Here is a 13,632-nt window from a genome sequence, read left to right on the forward strand (position 1 = left end):
GGAGTGGGGGAGCTCGGGGCGAGCTGGCTGTTTGGTGCCCTCAGGCATGCAGGCGGGGCTGTAGCTGCAGGCGGCGAGAGGGACCTGCTGGCTAACGCCGCGGCTCAGGGGGACGTGAAGAGGGTGTGGCTGCTGCTGAAAGCCGGGGTGAACCCCAATACTGTTAATTCATTTGGCAGGACCCCAATTCAGGTACAGGCAGATACATGTGTAAAAGCCTCACATGAAAAAGGAGGGGGCGGCCAAAAATTTTTTTGCTTGGGGTGGCAAAAAACCTAGAGCTGGCCCTGACTATGTAGCTGACCACAGATGTGGCTGGCTTAATCAGGGCCCAGCTGGCCCTTATAAGAGGGCTGTGGGCCAGAAGCTGAGTGGGAAGGGCTAGCTGCCTGAGAGCGAGGTACCTTAAGCGGAGCAGTGCTGGGGAAGGGCAAAGGAAGCTGGGGAGCTCCAGCCTGGTAAACCCCCAGACTGAAGGCCTTGGTAAAGGCCCAGAAAGGTACGGGGTCTGCAGAGGGGCAGCCTGGGAATAGGCAGAGGCAGCTGGTCCTAACCCCTTGCCAATGATGAGTGGCCATTACACTGCAGTCTGCCCCAATGAGCGGGGGATTAGATGATGACTGGCAGTAGCCACTGAAGCAAGATGGATTTAGAGGGTTGGGGGTTCCCCAGGGAGGGAGACCCAGAATGTGGGGATATTTCTGGGGCAGAACCCCAAGCTAAAGGGGCACCGGGGTCCGGGAGGGACACAGGGTCAGCGGCAGGTGAGACACCAGCCTGCAGAGGGCGCTCCGTAAGCTGGAAAAGAGCTAATTCCCAGATGACCAGCAGGAGGCTCCACACCGGTGAGTCATTGCATCGCTACAGGGCCATTTTGGCTTTCACCGTGAAATCCCCTTTCCACAGTCGAGCAAGGCAGTGGCTGAAGCAGTTCTTGAGCTGTGATGGACAAAACCAGTCCATGCATTTTCCCTAAAGGGGGAAAGAAGATTGTGGAGGCAAAGGTCTCCATGAAGCAGCCCGAGAATCTAGGTGTCATGACTTCTGTAGATAAGGGGTGTCAGTGGTCAAACCCACAATTCTCCTGAGATGCTAGAGTGGATTAATGAGCCTTTCCTGGTGGCTGAATCTGACTTTACCTCTCCTTCCAGAAAATTCTCCCCTCTTCACACACACAAAGCTGATGTGTTCCCAGCATCCTCACCTACTTCCTCCATTGTTTCCAGGGGTATGTTTGCTACAAACGCAGTCTTTTTCTAGAAACAAAATCTATAAGATGGGCACTGGCCCTCACCCTTCACATACTTTGATATGGTAGCCATCGTTATGGGCTCTGGCTCCAAACCAGGAAAAGGAGAGGTATTCTTTCTCTTAAAGAGGCAGGCCTTGCCCCCATTACTTTGGGTTACGTATGAGGACTACAATATTTGCTGAAGCACATTTTCACAGTCATGAAATTAAAAGCCTCCCAAAAGAAACCACTAAACTTCTGTTGAAGAGTAAGACTCTTTCTATCAACTAAAAAAAAATCTTGAGTTGTATTCAAAGCAGAAAGAGATCCCTATAGAATCCAATACTACCAAAGGACCCTGGATAGGGAAGTGGAGCAGTGAGAAAGAGAAAATGTGCGTGTGTGTACCTTGAACTGTGTGCCTGTTTCTTCAGCTTTCGATCCCTTCTCCATTTGTGTATTTTAAAAGTCTCTCGGTGATACTGAGAGTACTGGGTGAGCTCTCTCTTATAATTTTGTAAACATTCCATGACTAAATTAAAAGTCTAATTAGCCATTTGCTAACTATTGGAATTACAGCAGGATGAGGTATTTTTGGTTTTCCCTAAAAGGCCAGGAAAACCTATCTGAAGTCTTGCTGGCTGTCGTCAGCCTTAAAAACATTGCCCAAGACTCTCCCAGGTTAATTACCAATATACTCTGTTCTTGGTGGTGCACAGAGTATTATGGGTTAAAACATGGTGAAGGTGGTGGGATTTCTTCTCCCAGTTTAGAATGAAGGCTAGGGTTGAATGAAAGGGATAGGATTACAGGGCAATCTGAAATTCCTCCTTATCTGATTTACCAGGTAAGAAAACCATACGCTAGGCCAGCCTCCCAGAAAGGCAGCCTAATCTCTCTTTAATGAAAACTCACTCCCTTTCAGTAGGAAAACACACACCAGGACACCCCACCCACCCTTTCTCAGACATCTAACATTAAACCCAAACTTTCTTTGGGGGGTTTCTCAGGAGGCAGATGGGATCAGCTTTTTGTATTTTTTTTCATCCCCATGGGCAAAATGCTGGCAAACAGAAGACCAGCCCTACTGGGTGAGACCAGTGGTCCATCTAGCCCAGTATCCTGTCTTCTGACAGTGGTCAGTGACAGATGAACTGAACAGAGCAATTTTAAGTGACCCAGTTTCTCATAGAGGTTTAGGGACAACCAGAGCATGGAGTTGCATCCCTGACCATTATAGTTAATAGCCATTGATAGGTCTATCTTCCATGAACTTATCTAATTCCTTTTTTAAACCTGGCTATACTTTTGGCCTTTACAACATCCCAGTTCCACAGGTTGAGTGTGAGTTGTGTGAAGAAGTCCTTACATTTGTTTTAAATCTGCTTTTTTGTTTTAATGTCATTGGGTGACCCCCTAGGTCATGTGTTACGTGGAAGGGTAAATAACAATTACTTTCTTCACACCATTCATCATTTTATAGACCTATATCACATTCCCCCTTTTCTAAGCAGAACAGTCCCCGGCTTTTTAATTGCTCCACGTATGGAAGCTGTTCCATACCCCCTAATAATTTCTGTTGCCCTTCTCTGCATCTTTTCCAATTCTAATATTTTTTTACATGGGGAGACCCAAACTGAACACACATTATTCAAGGTATGGGCATAGCATCGATTTATAGAGTGGCATTATTATTATCTATCCCTTTCTTAATGGTTTCTAATTGCACATTGAGCGGATGTTTTCAAGACTTATCCATGACGGCTCTGAGATAATTTCCTTGAGGGGTAACAGCTAATTTAGACTCCCATCATTTTGTGTATATAGTTGGAATTATGTTTCCCAATGTGCATTACTTTGCACTTGGCAGATGAAATTCATTGTTGATATTTTATTGCCCTGTTTTGTGAAATCCCTTTGCAACTCTTGCAGTCAGCTTTGAACTTAACCATCTTAATTAATTTTGTATCGTCTGCAAACTTTGCCACCTAACTGTTTGTTCATTTTTCCAGATCATTTATCAATTTGTTGAGCAGCACAAGTCCCCATACAGAACTCTGGGGAACCCCAGCTATTTTCCCCCTTTCCAATGTGAAAACTGACCCTTTGTTCTGATCCTTTTTCCTGTCTTTTAACCAGTTACTGACTATGAGAGGGCCTTCTCTCTTATCCCATGACTGCTTACTTTACTTAAGAGCCTTTGAGGGTACCTTGTTAAAGGCTTCCTGAAAGTCCAAGTACACTATATCTACTGGATCACCCTTGTCCAGATGCTTGATGACCCCCTCAAAGAATTGTACTTGGTGAGATATGATTCCCCTTTATAAAAGCTCGGTGGATTCTTCCCCAAAATATTGTTTTTATCTGTGTGTCCGATCATTCTATTCTTTACTGTGGTTTCACCTCATTTGCCTGGTCTGAAGTTAGGCTTCCTGGCTTGTAATTGCCAGGATAGTCTCTGGAGCCTTTTTTTAAAAATTGGCGTTACTTTAGTTACCCTCTAGTCATCTTGTACAGAGACTTAATTAAGCAATAGATTAGATAACAAGTTAATAGTTTTGCAATTTCATATTTGAGTTCCTTCAGAACTCTTGGGTGAATACTGTCTGGTCCTGGTGATTTATTGTTTAATTTGTTCAAAAACCTCTACTGACACCTCAATCTGGGACAGTTTCTCAGATAGTCACCTAAAAAGAATGGCTCGGGTGTATGGCTCTCCCTCATATCCTCTGCAGTGAAGACCGGTGCAAAGTATTCATTTAGCTTCTCCATAATGGCCTTTATCATCTCTGAGTGCTCCTTTAGCATAGTACAGGGCCCCCACTGACTGGTTGTCAGCCTTCCTTCTTCAGATTACATAAACATTTTTTTTTGCTATTAGTTCTTGTGTCTTTTGCTAGTTGCTCTTCAAATTCTTTCTTGATCTGTCTAATTATACTTTTACACTTGACTTGACAGAATTTATTCTCCTTGTTATTTTCCTCAGGAGTATTTGACTTCCAATTTTTAAAGGGTGTCTTTTTGTCTCTAACTACCTCTTTTAATCTGATGGCTAGCCCTAGTGGCTTTTTTTTTGTCGTCTTACTACTTTTTATTTTTCATGTGGGTATACATATAGTTTGAGCCTCTATTATGGTGTTTTTGCATGGTCTCCATGCAGTTTGCAGGCATTTCACCCTTGTGACTTCTTTTTAATTTCCATTTAACTGGCTTCCTCATTTTTATGTAGTTCCCATTTTTAAAGTTAAATGCTACAATGGTGGATTTCTTTGGCATTTCCGTCCCCTGAAGAGATGATACATTGAATTACATTATGGTTTCTACCACCAAGTGGTTCAGCTATATTCACCTCTTGGACAAGATCCCATGCTCCACTTATGACTAAATCAAGGATTGCCTCTCCCCTTGTGGGTTCCAGGACAACCTGCTCCAAGAAGCAGTCAGTGTCTAAGGATTTTCTCTCTGAATCCCTTCCTGAGGTGATATATACCCAGTCAATATGAGGATAGTTGAAATCTCCCATTATTATAGTGTTTTCTGCCTTTGTACCCTCTCTAATCTTCCTGAGCATTTCACAATCACCATCATCATCCAAGTCAGGTGGTTGGTAGTATATTCCTACTGTTATACTCCTTGTTCAAGCAGAGAATTTCTATCTATAGAGATTCCATGTTACAGTTTGGTTCATTTACGATTTTTACTGTATTTGCCACTATGCATTCTTTCACATATAATGCCACTCCCACACCAGCACAATCTACCCTGTTGTTTCTATATATTTGTACTCTGGTATTACCATGTCCCATTGATTATCTGCATTCCAACAAGTTTCTGTAATGCACATTATATCAATTTTCTCCTTTTATGCCAGGCATTCTAGTTCACCCATGTTAGTATTAAGATTTCAAGCATTTGTATTTTTTATAATTGAATCTCCCACCACTATTACCTTGCTCGTTCTAGTAACTGGTGTTCCCTCTTCAAGATGGGTATCCTCAGTGTGAGAGGATACCATGATATCATCTGGAAGGAGGGTCTCAACTATGGGACTGTGTCACTACAGTCTAGCTTGATGATCTCCTTCTTTGAGATTTTCATCCTTCTTAACAGCACACAGGCTGTCAGACGGGGGGGTGGGACTGCTCTATTGTGCCCCTGTGTACCTTTCTGTCTCCATTAACTCCTCCAGTTCAGCCACTCTGTCCTCAGGAACCCATACCCTGTCTCTGAGGGCTATAAGCTACCAGCACTGAATGCATACATACATCATAATCATATCTGCTGCATTCAGTGCAGTAAACTGGATTGCCCCTACTCTGCTGCTGTACTTCTGCCTGCATTATTTTTACTCTTGCTGGGTCTTGTTTGTTTGAGGGGGTGAAGGATCTTTATTGGCCTAAATTTAGAGAATGTTTGTTGGATGTAGCTGCTTCTCATGCTCCCTCTCTAAAGTCCATTGCAAAAGTCTCTGTTGATCCACTGGTTGTTTAGGAGCTGACTTTTTAACCCCGCTCTTCTCCCTGAGATAGCCCTGCCCTCTTGTCAGAAGATCCTAAAGGGATTAGGGATCAAGGAATAGCAGGCAAGAGCCTTGATAGCAAGCTCTCAGCGTAGCCTGCTAGGCCACTTGGCTCAGCACATAGCCCCCAAAACAGACCACACTGTAATCTTCAAGCAAGCACACAATGGACAAACTCACTCTAACTCTCTCCTACACACACACACACACACACACACAATTTATGAACCTTTAAACCTGTTGCGGCCTCCAGCTAGGGGACACAGTGCTTTAGTTCAACTGGTGGTTTACAAACATGAAGCAGTTTTGGATTTATGAGTCTTTTCTTATCTCCTGGGCGTACCTGCTTGAAATTGTCCAACCCCTTCCCAGGATAGTTGTCTCCCCTTTTCTCAGGCTAGAACACACCATTTTCTGCAAACACGGTGACTTGCATTTGAGACCTCCATATTGGCTTACTGGAATGTGTTCTGTATAGGGCCTCCCTGGAGCCTCTGGTGGTACTGGCTGCCAGCAGTATGTTACAGCAGAAAAACTCTGGATTACTATTCAGTTACATGATCAGTTCAAGATTTTGATTTTAATGGGTCTTGGCTATTTAAGAGACCACACCTTTCCTCACGTACTGCCCAGACATTTGAGTTCAGATGGCTAGAGTCTTGTGTGGATACAAATTCATAGCTGTGGCTATAAATGGGTATCCGCAGAACTTCAGGGCTTTCACGAGAACCGCAGCAGCAAAAGGAGCAGAATGTGGGGCTGCCGCTCACAGGAGCTAGTGCCCCACGCCGGCAGCTCCTCTGGCGCAGCTGTACTGCCTGCAGCCCCACCTCCAGTGCCAGGTTTACAATGGAGTCAGTGATGCCATGGAGCCAGGCCCATGCTCAGAAGGCGCACTACCCTGCTCTGCTTGCACTGTGCCTGAGACCCCAGCAGCCCGCTGGCTCTCCCCATCCTGCCCAGCACTTGCTCCTCTTGGCCGGCCTACCCACCGAGGGCTCCTCTTCACCTCCTGGCCCCACCCGCTGCCTTCTCTCTGCCCCCTGGACGGACCCCAGTGCACCTCCAGCTCCAGGAAGTCTCCGCTTCCCACCACCTGTGGGGCCTCACCTGCCTCCCCAGAGCTGAGCTGTCTGGGACTGGTGCAGAAGCCTGGCCAGTCTCAGCCAGTTGGGTGGGACAGTATGCGGGTTTGGCTGGGCCCCTCCAGGCAAGTGGGTCCTAAGGGAGGCTGGCTGGGGCAGGCCCTGGCTGATTGTACCGCTCCCGAGGGGCTGGAGTTATTCCCCACCATGGGACCTGCACTGGCAGACAGTCGCCTCTCAGCAGGGCTGGTGCATGCAGCTGGGAGGCAGGTCGTCTGGAGGGGCGGGGTGCTGGGCTGTGAGGGGGTGGGGAAGATCTGTGTGTGTTGGGCACTAGGGAGTGGGGGTTCTGTGCGAGGTGCTGGGCAGTTGTGGTGGGGCTTGTTAGGGGACTTATTCCTTCACCCTCTCACTTCCCTGGTCCTTCTCGCATAAACAGAGAGCAACAATACCCGAAGTCCGAAAGTGCAAACAATTTGATGTTTATTGGGGTGACCTTCCAGCAAGCTTAAATCCAAGTTCCTTTTTTCTTATTTTGAATCCCAACTTACTTCCTGTTTTCCCCTAATTTATATAGTAATATTCTTAGCTGTACATTAACCAATCATTCTACTGAAATTTACCTAACCAATTCTAGCATACTGTAACATGATTAGCTAACCAATTATATCCCCCCACCTTAATTAGTTTACACCCAGCAAAATTAATTATACAGCAGACAGAAACAATCACAGAACCAAACAGAGACCATGCAAATAAACAATAGTAAAGGGGGAACTATAATGACAAAACAATACAGAAGTGAGGTTTTCACAACTACATCTATAAAGACATAAGGGTTTCCCAGCTGTGTCTATTGATAAGTTGAGTTCTTAATAGGCAGAAAACTATCAAACTAAATTTCCTTTTACATCTTCTAGGCTCTTCCCTTTCTCTGGAGGTGATAGATTGGTTCACCTTTCCAACAGCCCCAGATTGACTGTCATGGTGAGAGAAGGCCCTTACACAGATTCTTTCTTTTATGCCTCTATAACTAGCTAAATGATAAACATATACCTAAATTCTTAAAGTATAGGTCTTTACAGACAGGCTTGAATATCTATATCCTGGCGGGGGTGGTGTTGTGCCATAGGGAATTTGAGGGCTGTTCCAGTGTTGGGTGGGGGGGCTCTGTGGCATGGCATGCCCCCCCCGGAGGGGAAGGGGCATGCTGGCAGCATAGGGCTGGGTGGGCCACTGTGCGTCTGGCAACTGCCAGTTTGTAAATAATGCCCTCACCCTGGGCTGGGCGGAGCAGGGTTGCCCCGCCATGCCATGCCCCTGGCCAGCCACTCACTCCAGGGCCCAACCCCCCTGCACCATGCTCTACTGCCCCCATGGGGCACACAGATATGTTGGGCGCCAGGCCCACAAAAGGTTAATCCGGCTCTGCCCACCCCCAGTCTTCCCCCCCCCCCCCCGTCCCTTCCACGCAGCTGTCTGCATCTCCTGTCTGGGGGCGTGTGTGCCACTTGAACATGAGCGTGCCACCAGGGACAGCTGCCAGTGGGGTGGGGCTGGGGGCGGAACAGCTGTGCCAGAGGAACTGCTGACATGGTGCTCTGGCCCCACATTCTGCTCCTTTCACTGCTGCAGTTCCTGGGAGAGCCCTGCTGTTCTGCGGATACCGATTTATATCCGTGGGTGTCTGCATCTGCGGATATAAATTTTTATCGGTGCAGGACTCTAGCAATGATGCCCTCAAGCAATTCCATTCCCAGAGCTAAGTATAAGGAGGCAGGTGATTGGATGCTATTAGTGGAGGCTGCTCAACTCTGGAATTTAGTTTCCTGACCTTGTAGGCATGGTGGATCCTCTTCTTGCCCCCAGGTTGTGCTTGAGGAAGGGTGCAGGCAGGTTTAGCAGGATGTACGACTGTGTTTGTAAATTGAGAGAGCTGGAATCTTGTGATTTTAAACAGTAATTGTTGTTTTCAATTGTGTATGTTTACACTAAGGCTTCTTGTAATAGGACACATTTTATAAATTAAGATATAAAATAAATGTTTTGTTCTCTTACCTACTTGGTATACCCATTGCAGCGAGAGAGAGAGAGAGCTAGGATATGGGCTATTGAAAGACTGTGACGTTTTTCAACTGAGCAATTCAATTTTTCCAGCAGCAAGATCCTTGATCCTATACATGTGCATTTAGGACAACCTAAGCATGAAAACCCAATTATGGATTGGGCGGCAGATGACTTGTCTGCTTAAATCATTTTGACAAAAGCTCTGTGAGCTGAAACATTACCAGCAAATCAGTGTGTGTATTAAACAGGGTATAATATTGATTTGTATGACTGGTGCTGGAGCACAGAAGTGTTTCTGCTTCAGGTTAAAAAGGAGAAGTCTAGCTGAAGTTTGGCTTTCCTAAAGCTACAGGTGATGACGTTGGTGGTGGTGTGTTGGGGCCTTTCTTTGGACAAAGTTTTTTCTGATTCCTAACTTTCAACTTACTGGGATTTTAGCCCTACAGGTATTAATATGAGGTCATTGGAGACATGGCAACTATGGATGAATACTATATACGCACACCTGAGAAATCCCCATCCTCTATGACCTGATGGACACTACATTCTTCTTGAATCAGTAATTGGAACCCTCTCTACTGTTTTGTTTGTGTCAGTAAGAGAAATAGTTATATTTGTAACCCCCTTGTAGTTTATAGAGTACAGCATGGCCCCTTTAAAAGCTTGTCCTAAGGGGAAGGAAGAGCTAATTGCTCCGGGAAGAGGAAATGTTGGTTGTTCCAGGGATGTGGAGAGAAGGAGTGTGACGGGGTGTGTGTCTGAACTCTGGACAAGAGGGCTACAGGGAGCAGATCATCACATAGTGAAGCAGCTGAGAACCTGCCCCAAGCCTGGGAGGGACAGAGTGGCTGACTGGGGCTGCACCAGGACAGGAGCCAGAAGGAGCTATAGTTACATATCCTTGATGTGTTGTGATTAATGACAGTTCAGAGCTGGAGGTATATGATACCTGAAGGTATTCTCTGCACAAGCGCCCAGTTGGCAGCAGGTGAGGTTTTGCAGGTGATATTTGTTTTATACCTTAACACTGAGCTGCCCTAGAACAGAGAGGACTACTACATAGGAGAGATGTAGCTAAAGCCAATGAATATATCCTGACTCTATCACCATCAAGAGATGAAAGGGTGAAATCACAAAGCTGGGAATTTGCATATGTTCATTCCTAATAACAAAAGCAATGTTAATGGCATCAGTTTACAAGCTTGGCTGGATTTGTAACCTTGGTTTACGTGGTGATGTTTCAATGAATGGTTTTAGTTATTGTAAAGCACCCTGGAGTAAAGAGCTTGAAAAGGTCAGGTCTGTTTCACAGGCAAAGAGCTCCCAGGAATCATCAGCTATATGAAATGTTCCTCGGCAGAGAAAATCACGCACACTAAGCACAGTGGCAGAGTCTACCAGAGCTTAAAACTGTCTTGGCTTCTGCATTCTGGATGGCAAGGATGAGCTTGTCTCTCATATTTGGTGCTACTTGCAATTCCATGGTGTTGGGGCAGAGCTTAGAGACTTGGCTAGCTTCCAGTTACAACCCATGCACCAGGAGGGGCAGATTCACAAAGGAGATTCAGTCTTGGGTTATGGCTATGCTACAGAGCTTACAGTGGCACAGCTGCATCGATACATCCACAGTTTGAAGGGAGACTCCCATTCTCCCTTCAGTTCTTTGCATTTGACAGTACCTACCATACAGGAATGAGTCTTGACCAGCTTTCAGAGCACTGAGACATGATTAGTTATTCTACTGAATGCTGGGAATCAAACAAGATAGAAGTTGCCATCTCTTGGTTGTTTTCACTGGGGAGCACTCTGTGGTGTGTTGAACACCGTTCTAGGGAATAGACTCTAATCTTTTATCAAACAGCTAAAACAAACAACAGAAAACTACAACACTTTGATATTTCATTTTAAGAACCATACTAGCTTAGGGCAATTTTTTTTAAAATGATGAACAAGGCCTTGCGAGGAGAAGTGGCATGGGATTCTTAGATGCTAACTCCTGCAATCTGATTTGAAAACACATTGCCTAATGTCTAAAGCAATGTAAGATGGCAAAAAATGGAGGGAGGTTTTCAGAGTTCAGGGTCAGCCAGAATCATTACATTATGGCTATAGAAAGAATAAGTCATGATGAAATATAAAGGTTTTATCAGCCTTAGTTTAGGATTTTATTCTGTTCACCTACTTATACTACACCCATCCATGTAACATCTGAGCATCTTCCAACACTGAATGAAACAAAGTGGCCAGCACCTCTCACCTATGACTCTCTTTCCATACTTTTACCAACATTTATTTTGAGATACTCTGATATCCTGCAAGCTAGGCTTGCTGGACTTGAAAGAGGCCACAATAAAATTAGGATGACCCTTTAAAAATGCAACCAATGGGCATTTTAAAATGCTCTTGATGAGGTAATGTTCCCCAGTTATCCCTATATGAAGAGGAAGGAAGCATGGCCCAGTGGATAGCTTATGGGTCTATGCGTCAGGAGATTTGGGTTGAAGTCAATGGCAAAACTCCCCCTGACTTCAGTGGATCCAGGATTTCATCCATGGTTTCTAATCCTAGTCTGAAAGTGACTCCCTGTGTAACCTTGAGCGATTTATATCATTTCTCTTGCTTCACTTTACATATCTGCAAAATTACAATAATGCCTGCTTCACCAGGGTGTTGTGAGGCTCCATCAATTGTTTAAGAAATTTGAGATTCTTAGATAAAAGACTCTGTAGAAGTGCCATGTATTATCAATATCTCCACCTTCTCCTCCTGTTGTTTACCTTTACAAAAGTCATCAGGTTTGAAGTTACTAATAGAGAATCAGTCTGTCAAAGATAGATGGATCACATCAAGCCATCACGCTTCCAGATGCTGAATGCCAAGGTACTTCAGTGAAAAGTAAATTAGCACTTCATTGTGCTTTGGAATATGGCAAGTCAGACAGGTGCAGTCTGAGATGAAACTTGGAAGCTGAAACTGAGATAGTGTCAGGAGGAGAAAGACCGGGCAATTCCCAATTTGAAGGACCTGGCTACACATAAATCTCTGAGCCTGGTGGTTTTACACCTGTAGGTGTGAATCATTGGGCAGCTTCTTGGCTGGACCTCAATGCTTCACTCAATGAATAAATCACAAGGAAGTTGCTAAAATAAGCCACACCAGATATTTTCTGTAAAACAGAATATCTATCCTATCTGTATGAGATCTGAGTAGTCAGTTCAAAGACTGACAGGTGGACATGTTGAAAATGCTTCGGGTGGGCAAGATTTCTGCTGTAACAATCTGCAGTTTTTAATCTGGACAGAATTCTGTCTGGGAGTGTGTGAAACCATCCACTAGGGCAATTAAATGTCACAATAAGTAATAAAAGCATGAATCGTCACTTAAGTTTTATGCCAGATTCTGGCCCTTCTACATCTTCCAAAGCCATGAGGTTTAGAAATTCCTTTGGACTTTAACTTGCATGTTTTCTAACCCATGGCACTTTAAAGATCCATTTTAACTTTGTCTTGAATCCACTGACCCTTGATAAATGGAAAGCCAAGAATTCATCATGCCACATTCACACAGGAATGAATGCCAAGTGCTTGTGACAATGTCAGTTCCATTGAGGACTATAAACGTGCGTGCACTAGGGAAGGCAGCTTTTCTATCCTCCTTTTCTTCCCCTCAGTCGCCCTTGTTATACCTATACAAACTAGCACAACATACTTGTTTAAAAATATTTGAACAGCTGATGGACATGCAAACAATTCTTCTTCGAGTGATTGCACATGTCCATGCCATTCCGTTGTGTATGCACTCAGTGCACAGTTGGTGGAGATTTTTTCCTTCCGCGGTACCAGCTGGGGTGGTGCATGTGCCCATTTGGTGCCACTGCACAATGGTATAAATGGCAGAGCATCCCCACTCAGTTCCTTCTTAGCGCCCGTGACATTTGTTGTAGCATCTTGTCCTACCTTTGCAAGTTTTCCCAGTTTGCCTATTCTGTACATAGTTGGTACTGCTTTAGCCATAGTTTTAGCGTTGGGTGGTTTTTAGTATTGTCTCTTTTTCAGTGTTGTTATGCACTTTGGTTCCCTTTGTTGGGTTTCGGTACCAGGGCTGAAGCATGCCCATGTCACCAGGTTTCAAACTTGGTCATTCCTGCAGAAAGCCAGTGTCAGTAAGTGACCCTCAATGCAGTTGCCTAAAGTGTTTCTGAGAGTCTCTGATCAGGGATTGGTCTCCATTTGTAGGGACTTTACACCAAGGATCAAGAGAGACATGGCAGCCAGACTTTAAATTTCTACAGATGGAGGCAGCTCTGTGCCCACCTGCAGAGTCTTCCCGCTCAGAATGGCTGCCGAGCACTCCTGCTTCCATCAGGAGCAGCCCTCCTGTGTTGGCTGGATCCTAGTACCAGTCTCCTTCCCCAGTGCTGAGGAAGAAGTACTGCAAGTTGTCCCGGAAGGACTCGGCTTCTGGGAGATCCCTGTCACCAAAGTCCAGCAAGCATATGGGCAAAGGAAGTAGAGTGCACTCAAAGTTGAGGCACTTCCTGTAGCAGTCGTCTGCTCATGTGAGACTGTTGATGCCAGTGCCAGCACAGGCCACATTGCGACAGGCCCCTGAAGTTGTACTACTGAGTTTAGTGGTGCCATCTGTGTTGTCACACCAGCAAGCGGCTATCAACTCATCACTACCACCCAACGTTTGGTACTGTGGTCACTCTAGATCTTTAATTGCTTCAT

The sequence above is a fragment of the Eretmochelys imbricata genome, chromosome 3, assembly GCF_965152235.1.
Source record: "Eretmochelys imbricata isolate rEreImb1 chromosome 3, rEreImb1.hap1, whole genome shotgun sequence".
NCBI lineage: Eukaryota > Metazoa > Chordata > Testudines > Cheloniidae > Eretmochelys > Eretmochelys imbricata.